The following is a 14,891-nucleotide window of genomic DNA, read 5'->3' as shown; positions in this document are numbered from 1 at the left end:
AAATAACCAACAGGTATATGAAAAGATGTTCAACATCCCTAGTTGTCAGGGAAATGCACATCGAAATCACAAGGTATGTAACTTCATACCTGTTAGAATGCCTATCAAAAAAAAAAGAGAGATAATAAATGTTGGCAAGGATGTGGAGAAATTGGAACCTTCACACTATTGTTTGAAGTGTAAAATTGTCCAGCCTCTATGGAAAACAATCTGGAGGTTTCTCAAAAAATTAAAAATACAACTATCATATGCTCTAGTAATTCCACTTCTGGGTATTTATCCAAAATAATTGAAATCAAGATGAATAGATATCCACACTCCCATGCTCATTGCCACATTACTTATAATAGCCAAGATATGGAAACAACCTAAATGTCCACTGATGGATGAACAGATAAAGAAAATGTGGTATACACATACAATGGAATATTATTTAACCTTATAAAAAGAGAATTCTGCTGTATGTGATAAAATGGGTGGATCTGGAGAACATTATGCTATGTGAAGTAATCAGCCACAGAAGGACAAATACTACTTGAGTCCACTTACGTGAAGAGTTTAGGATTGACATGTACACACTACTATACATAAAAGAGATAACCAACAAAAAGCCCTACTGTAGAGCACAGGGAACTGGGCTCAATATTCTGTAATAACCTAAATGGGAAAAGAATTTGAAAAAGAATAGATGCATGTATATGTATAACTGAATCACTTAGCTGTACACCTGAAACTAACACAACATTGTTAATCAACTATGCTCCAATATAAAATAAAAATTTTTTTTAAAAGTAGTCAAAACTCATAGAGCAGAGCATAGGATGGTGATTGCCAAGGGCTGAAGGGAGGGGAAAACGGGGAGTTTCTGTTCAAATGGCATAGAGTTTCATTTATACAAGATGAATACTTGTCAGAGATCTGCTGTGCAGCATTGTGCCTGTACTTAACAATTCTGTAGTGTGTACTTAAAAATTGTTAAAAGGGTAGATCTCATGTTCGGTGGTCTTACCACAAAAAAAAAGAGCGTGTTTATGTCCCCACCTTTTAGAATTGGGCAGGCTTGTGACTGCTTCAAACAATAGAGGATGGCACAAGTGAAGGTACGTGACTTCTGAAATGAGGTCATAAAAGGCCGTGCACTTTTCTCCTGGATCTTTTGAAGTACTGGCTTTGGAGACATTTACTCTCAGTACTCAGTCTTGGAACCAAACCATACGATTGGGTGAGCCGAAGCCACAGTCGGCTAAGCCCTTAGAGCCATCCTAAACAAGGCACCAGATATGTGAGTGAAGAAGCCTCCGGATGGCTCCAGCCTCCACTCTTTCTAGTCACCCCTGGTGCTGATGGAGCAGAGACAAGCCGTCCCTGCTGTGCCCTGTCAAGCTCCCTGACTCACACGCCCTTGAACACAGTAAAAACAGTTTTATGGCTTAAACTTGGGATGGTTTGTAATGGCGTTAATAGGAACAGTGTATGCATTTCAATGCGTTTTAAAATTAAAACTAAATAGTACCCTAATCTTATAATAAAATTTAAAACTCACTGTAATTAAAAATAAATCTTTTGATGACTTTTTCCTGAAAGTGGAAATAAACTTCCATTGAGTTGTATATAATTCTAAATATAATTCTAAGCCTGTGTCTAGGAACAGGAAAAAAAAAAAGGCAAAATCTCACAGCCCCCAAATGGAGAAACAAACTATTGCATTAGAAACTTCATATTAAAATATAAATTTATAGAATGTTTTATAATGAATGAATGATATTTCATTTAAATATGATCAAAGTAGAAATACTAAATTGTGAATTTTAGGTGTATACATCCACCTCTCAGTAAAAGTATTTAAATAATCCTTGCAGATAGAGCCTAAAATAATACATTGAGCATTTTTGTACGTGTGCCCTCAAGAGGACACCTATTTTACTAATAAAAATAATAAGAAAGTAAGAAATATAATCATATATAAAACATGCACTGTAATTCATTTTATAAAATAATTGAATGTGTGACCTGTTAAGTAATTCACGTGGACTTGTAGAGTTTAAATAGTGTGAATGATTGTGACCTCTTTAGGGATATGACATTTAATCTGCTACGCGAAACATGGAACGGAACCCATTAAGCAAACTGCCTACAGAAGATAGTTTTAGGTAGAGGCACCATGAAGCCCTAAAGCTCTTCTACAAGAAAAGAGACATCTGTGCCCCTATGGGAGGGGAATTGAACAGTAGCCTTGTGAACAGTGATGAGATAATGCATTTCACATACTTTGCACGTAGCTAAACTTCTTATCTCAAGAACAGTAAATATTCTTAGTTTTACTAAAGATATGTTCTCAAAAATTGCTGGGCTGTGTTTATAATTTTGTTAATATTTGTAGGAAATCCATTCTGGCCATTTTAGATATTGAATGGGAATTGTGTGTATTGGCTGATTTTACAACTCTAAGTAAACTATGCACAGAGGATTGAAAAAAAGTGACATTTTTAATATATTTGTCTGTGATTTACTTAATAGAAAACAAATATCTTCAAAAAGGAAGATGGTAATAGATTTGTGGAGACCATGATCACTACTCTCTGGGAAACTTTTTAATCAACAGTAATTGAGAATGAAGTTACTGCTGAGAAAAGGGCATCTTTTACATGGTACAAAAAGCAATCAACTCTAGGTATTATTTTCTATTCACTAGGAAGCATTAAATGTGGCAGGCTTTGACTTAAAACTTTTTCTTGGAAGACCCTTAAGTTTCTAAATGTCTTTTTACAATTTGATCAAAGACATTAAAATGTAATCAATAAATTTGAGAATAGTCATGGGTATTTATTCTCTTTCAAAGCAAAACAATTCAAGCATATATACATCATTAGACAAACAATATTACCATTTCTTTAAAAATTGTGTTGCGTTAAAAAACACATTGGAATATAGAACTAAATCAAGGACTATTTTGAAATGTGATGACGTGTATGTGAATGTGCTTTGTATACATTCTCATTTTTAACATTCTTACTGTTAATTAATAGTTTCTCTAACATTAACAAACCAAACCAAAGTATCTTGCATTTTGTGTAGTTACTTAGGATTCAACTTATCTAGTACTGACTCTGCTTGTCCCACAGTGAGCTAATCACTAAGTTAAATTGATTCCTCCCTCTCTCTGTTCCTCAGTACATCTTCTGTTTCACTCTGTAGTCAACGTTCTTTTTCCTGAGTCCTATGCCTTTGATGACCACATTTTCTGTTCTTCCTGCCTTCTTTACTAATGGTTCTTGTCAAATCAATCTTCATAAAATCACTTTATTGTAGACATTCTCCTGTTCAGTAAACCAAAACTACACTATTGGTATTGAATCAAGTCTTATCTAAGAGTCCTGACATCTGGCAGCTTTATAATATATTCTAAATAACCTTCTATGCTCCAACATGAGTTCTACTTTAAAAAGAAAGTGTCTTACTATTCGCTCTTCATTGTCAATGTGTGTGCTAAGGAAAAAACAGGATGTAAATTTCTATCTCTCTTTTTATAGGAAGATTACAACCCTTCTTACTTGTTTCTCCTTATTTCTCTCCTGCACACATGGAAAATGTCTCCCAAATGTAGAAAATGAACTTTCCATTTGCCTGTGTTTGACTCTTCTCCTTAGCCTAATGCTATATTAATCGAATGTAAAAAAAGGTCTAGGTACTAAAAAACAAATACGAGTAAAACTATTCCTACTGTAAGAATGGTCTCTGTTCCATGGTATATATGACTTTCCTTGTAATTTAACCAAGCCAACTGTAGGAAACATGACCTACTCAGAAAATAAAAAGACATCGAAAATAGTATCACGTAACCATTCATTTTTTAATTTTCTCACCCTACACCTTTGTATTCATCTCTTCAGCTCAGAAATACTGTCCCTAACCCAGTAGCTTCTCTCCTGGATTTTCATGTGTTAATATCTTTGTAGAGTGTTCATTGATGCCTACTGTTTGATATTGACATTTGTTATTGCCTTGGGTGACCCATCATTCAAGCTCCAAGACCACAACACACCAATTCCTCAAGGTTTTATATTTGTTATAGAATTTATATTTCTCACCATCCATATAAAGCTGCCTGGGTATATCCCTTACCAACTCTTCTTCTCTGGCAAAGCTGAGATGTTAGTTTCTAGGGCAAATGATAAGGAAACATTGATATAAAGTAGGATGGAATGAATGCAAGAAGCATCCATTTATTCACTCAAGATATTAATTGTATACTTGCTATGTGTATAACAGGGTTTCCAGTGCTCAGGATGCAGTTGTAGATGAAACAGAAAAACACTTTCTGTCCTTCTGAATTGTTATTCAATAGGATGAAGACATACACACAAGAAAAATATGAATAACACAGACTACATTTATTGGTGACAAGGGATAAAGTTACAGAAATTATGAAAGAGTGATTATACAAGTTAGGGATGTGTGTGGAATTATTGACAGAGTGAGTGTGGACGACCTAACTGAGAAGGTAAATTTTTGAGTAAAGATTTGTAACAAAAAGGCCCTTAAGACAGCAGCACACCTGTGTGCTCATGGAGCAGTGAGGAGGAGGCCGGGATGGCCGACGTAGCAAGAGCAAGGGTGGAAATAATAGGAGACAAGATCGATGTGGTCGTCAGATCATACAGGACGTCTTAACTACTGTGTTTATTACCATCAGATATATAAAGCCATGAGAATGTTTAAAGGAAACAAACACACGATCCCATTCCTGAGTTATATGCTGAAATTCTGGTAGCTGTTTTGAGAATTGGGGGGCTGAGACCGAAGACCGGATAAATGGCCACTGCCACAGTGTGGTCAAGAGACTGGTTTCTAGAGTGAGGACACAGTGTGCAGAGTGAAAATGGTCAAATTCCAGACACCTCTTGTTAGGATATCATCATCTGGATGTACTGTTCACTAGGTCTAGGGAGTGAAAGAATGAAAGGAATCAAAGATGATAAAAAATATTTTGGCCTAAGCAAGTGGAATAATGTAGTTGGCATTAACTGAGATGCAATAACTACAGGATCTGGATTGGGAGTTCGGAGTACCAGGAGCTCAGTTTTGTATGTGATGTGCGTGAGGTATTGAAGTAGGCAGTTAAATATAACGTGGAATTTAGGGGAAAGGTCTGGCTTAGAGATATGCATATGCAGGTCATTAGCAAATGAATTGTATTAAAACCATAATGCTGGTTAAATCACCTAAGGATTAAGTTCTGGGTCATCTGACATTTAGAAAGTAGGTTAATGAGAAAAATGTGAAAAACGGAGTGAGAGGTTTCCAAAATGAAAGAGGGAGAGTCAGTTGATGTGGCATCTTGGATGCCATGGAGACAAGTATTTTAAGAATCAAAAAGTAATTCCCTGTGACGATCAAGTAGGATAAGAATTGTGAAAGAGCTACCAAATTTAGCTTCTTGGGGATCGTTGGTAACTTTGTTGTTAGCTTTGTTTTGTTTGTAAAAGAGAAAAATATAAAACAATATCTGTATATTGGGGATGATGCAAGGGAGAGGGCAAGAATACAAGCTCTAGGAGCAAGGCCCTGGAGTAGGCAAGCGGAGGTGGACTCTTGTGCAAAGGTAGAGTTTAAACAGTAAATTCACAGTAACTGGAAAGAAGATGGTATAAGGCCACTGATGGCCCAGATCACTGATGTGGTAGAAGCTTATAAAACATCTTTTCTGATTGCTTCTATTTTCTGGGTGAAGGGAGAGCCCAGCTCTTTAGCTAAGATTGAAGCTCAGGGAGGAGGTTGCGAAGATTTAAGCCAATACAAATATGAAAGTTGTCTAGGAGCCGAGGAAAGAAAATGAACCAAGGAAGAAGAATATATTAGATGGCGTTCCGAGCCTACTCTGGTTTCTGATCATGGGTACGAAGCAGCACGAGTCAGAATGGGCCTGTGTTTTCCTCCAGTGGTGTTCAGCTTCATGAATTAAGGGTTATTGCAGCCAGAGCAATGGAGAGCATTTGCTAGAAACATACAATATGGTGGTCAGAGTGTATGATGTTTGGTACTGAAATTTTAAAGCACTAGTTGTTATTTGTTATGATGAGGCTAAATGCATGACCATAGAAGTCAGTCACTGGATAAGGCCAAGTCAGATCCTCAGCAAATATTGAATAATTGTTTTGTTTTGGGGTATTTATAATAGCAAAATTGGGAAAAATATATTGCTCGTCAATAGATTGCTAAGAAAAATACCATATTCTTTTGAATATTATTGAAACAATATAAATAATGATGCAGGAAAGTATCTGTTGATATGGAAAATGACCATGGCAAATTTGAGAAACAGTTTACAATGCAGTATGTGTAATAGTTTTTTGGAAGATTAATCACATAAATGTATAATGTTTATTGATTTAGCTGAATATATAAAGAATAGTGATGCTTGCTAGACTGTTCAAAACTGAGTCATCAGTGGTTATCGCTTTAATATTTATGCGCATATATATTTTTAACAAAACTAAAGTACCTTTGAAAACATTTAATATTCAGATGGACACTAAACACATTTTTTAAACAAGAATTTTTAAAAATCAGTTCAGATTCTTTCCTTTCCTCCAAATAAAAGGAAACTCTCTTTATGTAGAACTTCCTCATTATTCAACTTCTTTTTAATATTACTAAATATCTAAATATCTAATGATCCTTTCTACTTAGATGCAGGCAGCTTTGCTTCAAGACTTCTCTCTAATTTAATTTTTTTATCTTCAAAATGCAAATTTTGACACTTTAATTATATCCCTTACTCTGAAATATAGATTGGTTTCATCAGATCACCCCACTATTTTGTGAACTATGAAAAATAATATAACAGTGTTGTCAGTCATTAATGATGGACACTGGATTTTTTTCTCTTCCCCTGAGCCACTGGAGCTCACCATTTTTCTCACTCCTTTGAACACACCTTTGTTTTATTTTGCATTTATTCAAAAGATAAAATTCAGTTGCATAACTTTATTACACTGTCAGTGTAAATTCTTTACCTATACTTATGGCTAAACTGATCTGAAGCTAGTGACAAAACTTTAAATAGAAGCATATAATTAAAGTTATGCTGAAATATGAAAATGATATATTTGTATATCTCCACACATGTGATTAAATGCTACTGCTTAATCCCTCGGCTCATAACTGAATTAGATCCTAGAATCAGGATTTATTGATGATTCATGGAAATTAATTTCGTTAAAAGTCACGTTAAGGACATAAACAAGCATTGTGGCTGCCCAGGGCAGAATTAAGCATAGAAACATATTGCCTCTGAGGCAGAACAAAATCGTTTCTTGCAGGGAAACAATATTGCAGAGTCACAGCATGAGACTTGAATTCTATTTCAGGGAAGAGACTAAGGGACGAGAAAAACACATTAATGATAAGCTTCTGTCCATGATCACGGAAATCTAAATTCCCTGGCTTGGATATGTGTGCTGGGGTAAGAGAACTACACTTGCTCTATGTTATTTGAAACTTAATTGGCATCATGTTTCTATCACAAAATTACCTCTTCTGCATTCATTTTACTTAAAAATAAATTGGTTATTATGATTAAGTATTTAGACAATTTTTAAATCTCCCCTTGTTAAGTTGGCTTGGAGAAAATTCTGTTTTACTTTTTATAAGTCAGAGGAAACAGAAAGTTATGTTTTCATAATGCTATTCAGGGTAGTTGATGGTTTCATGACACAGTATTTTAACATATTTTTATATGTTGTTATATGTCATTTTGCCTTGAATATATATGCCTGTCATACCTTGCTCCTTCCCCTGTCTGCTGTATCTGTATAACTTTAACTCAGAATAAGGGCTCAGGTCGGTAGTTTCTCTGAAGTCAAAAAAGAGAAATGATGTCATATAGCTGAACTAGTATGTGAGCAGTCTGACTGCACGTCAGCAGCTGGAGTGTACTACCCCGAAGTATTTAGGTATTTAGTCATCCAACAACATGATCAGTCCGAGGTCTCAATACCAGGCTACTTTCCAATATGGGATTTTTACTTTGCCGTACTTTTCATTATGGTGTCACCTGGATTGCTTTACTTTTTTTTTTTTTTTTTTACTAGTTCCTTAAAAGCAGCCTTTCTAGCTCTCAGATAATGAAAAAAAGCAAAGGAATAGCAATGTCCAGAAAAAACAGTTGAATACACATAATCATCATGAAACTTCACACTGTGATATATTATCTCTGACACAGTAGAGCAGATGTACTATATTTAGTTTTAATATCTTGGAAACAGCATGGATTCAAAATTGTGCATTCGTCAGTCCCCGTAGGAAACTATTTCATTTCCCATAATTTTCTCTTTTCATTGCTACCCAGGCTGTATTCTCCCTTTTTATTTCACATGTTCCTTTTTGCTATGATTTTCTATAGATGCTGGAAAGTTTCCAGTGTAACCTTTCTGAAATTCTGGACTCATCTGTAATTTTTCTTTTGATAAAATTATTTGTTTAAAGCTTTTAAAATGCTCTTTTGCTTCAAAATTATTTTATGTACTTAAAGACAAGGAAATCTGGTTAAAATTTTATTTTGGGATTCTCCTAGGGAATTACCATTCAGATTTTAAGCTACCCTCATTCATGCTGGGCTTTTTGATTAACTGGTTAATTCCCCTTAATACCCCTCAAGATTTCTATGCCTATTAAGATTAGCTGTCTCAGCACTAGCTTTTTGGGAGAACCGATCCTCTGTAGCTTCCCTGATGTTGAGCTTATTTAGAAAAGCACAAGGTATGACCCTAGCAAATGCCTGGAATTTGTTGGACCACTGTGGTCTTGTGTCTCACTACCACCCATCTCTTTTTACTCATGAATAAAACATGCAACTAAACTGTACTACTGTTTACAATATATAAAATATTACAATGTATAAAATATTATTTTCTCCCCTTTAATAGTAAGGACATATTGCCAGAAATGCAAATAAGTTTGGTGCTAGATTTCCTTTTCATTTTTTTTTTTTCTTTTCATTTTAAACTTTCAAAGTGTTCATAGAAGTCAATTATTGTCATTAAAACACATGAATGAAGATGACCTCTAATACTAACAAACAATTCCAAACAGCTTTGACTTTGGAACCCTGAAATTCCAATCCTGATAATGGGTAAAATTCAAGCAGAAATTTCATCATGCAAAAAGTGATATTTCAGTACCGGGCTAAACTGTAATTTGAGTTCTAAACTATCCATGTATCAGAACACGTATCAAAACCATGGAAAACACAGGGAAATATGCAAACAGGCTGAAACAGTACAAAAGGACTTGATTCATTGACAATCTCATTAAAGGTTCATACTTGACCTTCTCCATTTTACATACCTACCACCCTGCACAGTGGGTAGCACAACATAGACACTCACTTGTGGAAGTAATGAAAAATTAATCACCCAAAGTCTGTCTCTATAATGTAAACGCATTAGCTGTTAAAAGTTGGAAGGTGGAGAGATTTTGTGAAAAATTAAAGGTACTAATGATCTTATTTTACCAACTGGGCAGTAAAGAAATATATAATATTATTGGTGGAACAATAAATGAGAATATGAGCATATTAATTTCATAAAACTTATCTAAATAACAAATTAAAAGGCTATATTAAAAAGCTTTTCGGGTTTCCCTGGTGGCGCAGTGGTTGAGAGTCCGCCTGCCGATGCAGGGGACGCGGGTTCGTGCCCTGGTCCGGGAGGATCCCACATGCTGCAGAGCGGCTGGGCCCGTGAGCCATGGCCGCTGAGCCTGCGCGTCCGGAGCCTGTGCTCCACAACCAGAGAGGCCACAACAGTGAGAGTCCCGCGTACCGCAAAAAAAAAAAAAAAAAAAAAAAAAAAAAGCTTTTCATCTTTCCCATTCTGAATATAGGTGATATTTTCTTTTTTTCTTAATATTTTATCAAATACTTTAGCTCTCCTGTATCTTCTACTGTCTTCCCTGCCATTATCAAATCTGAGTTCCTGTGTATCGGCATTATTTTATTTGCATTTTAATTTAACAAAATATTTTGTTTAGAAAACCTTATTGCTCTTATTAGAATGTAAATTGGTTGAGCCACTATGAAAATGGAATAGAGGTTCCTCAAAAAATTGAATATAGAACTATCACATGATCCAGCAATCCCACTTCTGGGTATATGTCCAAAGAAAATGAAAATATGATATCAAAGAGATATATGCACACTCATGTTTATTGCAGCCTTATTCATAGTAGCCAAGGTATGGAAACAAGTGTCTGTTAATAGATGAATGGCTAAAGGTGTGGTGTTTGTGTATATATATATATATATATATATATATATATAGTTCAGCCATAAGAAAGAAGGAGACCTTGCCATGCTGTATTATATGCCTTAAAGTTGATAAGAGACTAGACAAGTGTTCTCACCACAAAAAAATAATTAAGTGACTTGATAGAGCTATTAGCTAACATCATATTACTAAATATACAAATACATCAAAGCTACACGTTATACACCTTAAATTACACAATGTTATATGTCAGTTATACATCAATTTAAAAAGTAGAAATGTATATAATTTATTCATAATTTGATGTGGATTAATGTTGAAATGAAATATTCAGATTTGAGGGGTTAAGTGATCAACTTGCATGTTGAAAACTTTTAATTTATATAGGCACTTTTACTTTGTGGTTAAATTATTTTAGATACCAAAGAATGGACTACAATGTTTGCCTTTATAATAACTAATAATTTTAAAGATATTACTATCAAATTTTAGCATTAATGCTTTGAAATATTCTGTTTCGAAAAATCATGAAAATCATGTGTGTGTATATATCCGTGGATGTGTGTGTATTTCAGAGGAATATTTATGAAGTAATCATTTAAAAATTCTAATCACTGTGACATATTTGAAGAACAGATTTTGAGCCATTGAGTTATCTAGAATATAATCTCCATGATGAATGGAACTTCTGCCTTTTTTTTTAAACTGCTGTTCACCCAGTCTCTGGAATGCTTAATACATTTAAGGAACGTCATACATATTTAGTGAATTCATTAATTTATTAAGCCTGAATATCTTTTATTTATTCAAAAATTTAAGTTTGATATTACCTCTTTTTGCATAGTTATGTAGGCAGGGAAGTATAAACAAATTATAATATTTTGATTAATTATCTTAACTATTAAAAATAAAGGGGGAAATGAGCTAAAATTAATTTGTAACACTATTTGCAATTTTTAATTTATCTGGTTTTCTTGGCTTCTAATTACACATAAAATCAACGGTAAATATAATTAGTGGTAGGAACTTGGTTGATCTGAACTTTAAACTCCTTTTTTTCCTACTTGTGCATAGAATTCATTTCTCTGGATACCAATTTTGTTTCTCCAACATGTTTTTTTCATGAGCTAAGATATACTGAATTGCAAATACTAATGCACTCTCTATTTAATAATTTTTTTCCTACACGAATGGGATATATTGGAACAGTAGGGATTTGAACACTATTAAAATATTTTTTTTTGTATATTAATCCCAGGAGTCCCAGTGATATTGTGGAATTTGGTATCAATTTCATCTTTCAAAATTTGTCAAATTTTGTAACGTACTCTAATTCCTTTACACATTTCAGATTCACTTAGCAATTTGATGTTCCATGGTTAAACATACCCAGGTAACTCAAATAGATCATAGATTTAAATGTAAAAAGTAAAACCTATTACATTTCTAAAAGAAAACATAGGAGAAAATCTCTGTGGCCTTGGAAAAGGAGCAAAGATTTCTTCGGCTATAAATGCTCATAATAAAAGAAAAAGAAAACTAATAAATTAGAAATCTGCTCTTAGAAAGAGATTGTGAAGAAAATTCAAATCCAGTCACAGACTGAGAGAAAATATTTGCAAAACACATTACTGGAAAGGATTTACTCAGAATATTTAGAGAACTCATACTGATAATTGGAAAAAAATAATACAATAGAAAATAGGCAAATACTCGAATAGAAGTAGTACAAAAGAGGAGATGCAAATCACCAATAAGCACCGGATAAGTTGCTCAATGCCACAAGTCATGAGGGGAATACAAACTAAATTAATTGTGAGATACTTTCACATGTATACTAAAATAACTAAAATATATATATATATATATATACATATATTTATATATATATATAAAGCAAAACTTAGAACACCTATTGGGGACAGTGATATGGAACAGCCAACAACCAGAACTATTGTATATTGATGGTGGGAATGCAAAATGTTATAGCCATTTTGGAAATAAAACAGTTTGACATTTTTTTATAAGATTAAACTTACCTTATGACCGAGCAATCCCATTACTAGGTATTTACAAAACAGAAACAAGGCTTGCACACAAAAGTTCACAGCAGATTTATTCATGGTGACCAAAAGCTGGTAACAGCTCAACTATCCATCAGTAGGTAAAGGGACAAACCAATGGAGCTATATCTATTAAATGGAATATACTCAGTAATAAAGACAATTTAACTACTTTTATATGCAATAACATGGTTGAATCTCAAAAACATGATGAGGGCAAGAATCCAAACCCAAAAGAGTTTATGCTGAATAATTCCATTCATAAGAAATTCTAGAAAAGATAAGTCTAAGCCATGGTGAGAGAAAGCCAATGATTGGCTCCCTGGGGTTAGAGGTGGAGAGTTTCATGGTATGTACTCAAGGATTTTTTTGAGATGATGGAGTGTTTCATATTTTTTTGTGGTGGTGGTTACACAGGTGCATGAATTTGTCAAAACTTGTTGAGTTGTACATTTAAAATGAATGCGTATTCATTGATGTAAAATATACTTCAGTCAAGTTTGTCTAAAATAAATAGCCAGAATGAGCAGTTAGTTCTGTTCTCAGCTTTGACCATACATGGTATATTTTGACTTTGCTCAAGTCAGATTAAAGCATATCTATATTTTATCTTCAGTGTTTTATAAAGTGAGAGGGATACATTATTTAAGAAAATTCTGGATTCTCAAATAATTACTTGGGATAGCTATATGAAAATATTTCTTTTACTTGAAAGGGGGATCTATAATTTCTATAACCACTATTCATGTCAAAACATTCTTTTTTTTCCCATTTTTTAGATTTTATTCTATAGTCTGTTAAATCACTTTCAATTTAACAGTTTTTGTTTAATCTATGTAGTTTATTCCCAATGTTCAAAACTGAAGACTGACATCTATAATTTTATTAGGATAATTTGATGTATGATAGTATTTTTAAAGCTGTGTTTAAAAAAATTTTTTTTAAATGTTGTCAATTTTGAGACTGGGGCTAGAAAAGTAGTCAGTTCTTCTTGAGCATCTGACTAAGTCCATACACCAACCAATTCCCTTATCACACAGCTTTTAGACTCCAAGGCCACTATACACCTACCCTAATTGCCGCAGGCCAGGCACCAGACAAGGAAGAACAGCATCTATGCTCTGGAGACAGGGAAATCATTCAAATGAGCCGATCCACAGGGAGCCTATGAACCCTAGCTAACCCCACTCCCACTGGCACACAGAAGCTACCCCTCATTATCTCCAGCTAACGTTACCCTATTCCTGGGTGCAACCCCCATGTGGCCCTGCTTGACAACTTTTCTTATTTTTTTTTTTTTTAACATCTTTATTGGAGTATAATTGTCCTACAATAGTGTGTTAGTTTTCCCTCCACAACAAACTAAATCAGCTATACATACACACATGCTCCCACATCTCCTCCCTCTTGCATCACCCCCCCTCCCACCCTCCCTACCCCACCCCCCCAGGCGGTCACACAGCACAGAGGTGATCTCCCTGTGCCATGCAGCAGCTTCCCACCAGCTATCTAATTTACATTTGATAGTGTATATATGTCCCTGCCACTCCCCCTTTTCTTCGTGACAAGTAACAAAGAGTTCCACTTTTCATCTATCCAAGTGCCACTGTGTTGTGTCCCACCATTAAAAGAACTTTTAAATCTCATAAAACCTATGGAATGTATGTTTCTAGATGAATCTAGAATAACTTAACATTTAACTTTAGCACAGAGTTTTTAAAATACTGAAGTAATGGGTTTCTAAATATACACTTAGCAATAACTGAAAAACAAAAAGAAAATATTTTATTTTTTTCAAAAATATTTACCTCAGTGTGATTTATGTTGCATATAGTGTTATACTATTTATATCAATGTGAAACATTAACTGGCCAAATCTTTTTCTTTTTTAAATATTTATTTATTTATTTGGCTGTGCCGGGTCTTCGCTGCAGCATGCAGGATCCCTGGTTGCGGCATGTGGGATATAGTTCCTTGACCAAGGATCGAACCTGGGCCCCCTGCATTGGGAGCACAGAGTCTTAACCACTGGAACACCAGGGAAGTCCCTGGCCAAATCTTTTAATCGTATTCGTGTTCTACTTTATTTCAACATGTTTTCATTCTATACAAATAGCTTAAATGAAAAAAATAAATACATATCTGTAGTTTATTTTGAAGATTATACTATCTAATGTGCTCAATACGTTTTTGAGTCAAATAGTAAACAACGTGTTATTTTTTTTTCATTTATGTTCATAAATGGTCCTAAATTCCCATATAGTTCCACAACTGAGACATTTTTAAACTACATATAAGTTATTACCTAGATTCTCTTTTTATTTAAGAGGACTGTGGACAAATTGGAAGGCTTGCAATAGAGGTTGTGTAAGATGATGAAAGATTGGGAAATGAAGGGTTGTAGAATCCAGCCAAAAAGCTACCACTTCTGTGGCAAATTCCTCCAGTTACTCAGTCCCCACATAATAGCTGTGATTCTGGAGGGTGTGTTTGGCTGAAAAGTAGATTCAAGATAATATTAGCAAAATGTGGTGAGCCATTCATGCTGTCATATGCAACT

Source organism: Kogia breviceps, chromosome 1, assembly GCF_026419965.1.
Source record: "Kogia breviceps isolate mKogBre1 chromosome 1, mKogBre1 haplotype 1, whole genome shotgun sequence".
Lineage (NCBI taxonomy): Eukaryota > Metazoa > Chordata > Mammalia > Artiodactyla > Physeteridae > Kogia > Kogia breviceps.
This window is presented reverse-complemented; position numbering follows the sequence as displayed.